Source organism: Triticum dicoccoides, chromosome 4B (genome assembly GCF_002162155.2).
Source record: "Triticum dicoccoides isolate Atlit2015 ecotype Zavitan chromosome 4B, WEW_v2.0, whole genome shotgun sequence".
NCBI lineage: Eukaryota > Viridiplantae > Streptophyta > Magnoliopsida > Poales > Poaceae > Triticum > Triticum dicoccoides.
Genome location: NC_041387.1, coordinates 109,145,846 through 109,146,617, shown reverse-complemented (window position 1 = coordinate 109,146,617; position 772 = coordinate 109,145,846).

The following is a 772-nucleotide window of genomic DNA, read 5'->3' as shown; positions in this document are numbered from 1 at the left end:
GAGATGATGTGAACAGCGAGGGAGACGATGGCGGGGAAGCGTCGTTGGGCCAACTGCTTTTCTCCTCTTGCAGTTGGGTTCGGTCGACGAAGACTCCACCGGCTCGCTCTGGCAGGACACCTCATAAACGGCACCCTGTAGATGCTTGATCCTTCAATCTCTGGTGGATGCTCCATCTGGGATCAATACTCCCACCACCGCTTCCTCACGATCGGATTCGGTGAATCTGTTTGCTCCATGGCCCAGAGGAGCAGCTCTATGTACTCCGGCGTGACTCCCTCCGGGAGTATCGCCGCCTTTTCGCTCTGTTGCAGATATTTGGCCATGGATGTCGCCGTCGCCGCTAGTTGGTCCTTGTTGTCAAACCAAGAGTGTATCTCCAACATCCTAGCTAGCTTCACAGGGTCGCCGTCTATGATCCTCATGTATTGGTTGTACTCCTCCATTGATCTACTTCTCCATAGCACCTTCACTCACCGGCGGTGTTTTTTGAATGGAAGAGGAGAGGAGCAGCGATGGTTTTGGATTAGAACGGGAGAGGAGCGACGCTGGTTTTGGACAGGAACATGAGAGGAGGGGCGGTGGTTTTGAAATAGAAGAGGAGAGGAGTGGCGCTGGATTTAGATTGGAACAGGAGAGGAGCGGCGGTGGTTTAAGAGGAGAAGAGCGGAAGAGTGGCGCTGGTCTTGGAAGTAATTTTTTTGTTGTTTTGCGTATTTTGGGTCAAAGTTTGACCACGTACTGTATTTGACAAGCAAAATGTGAATGCATG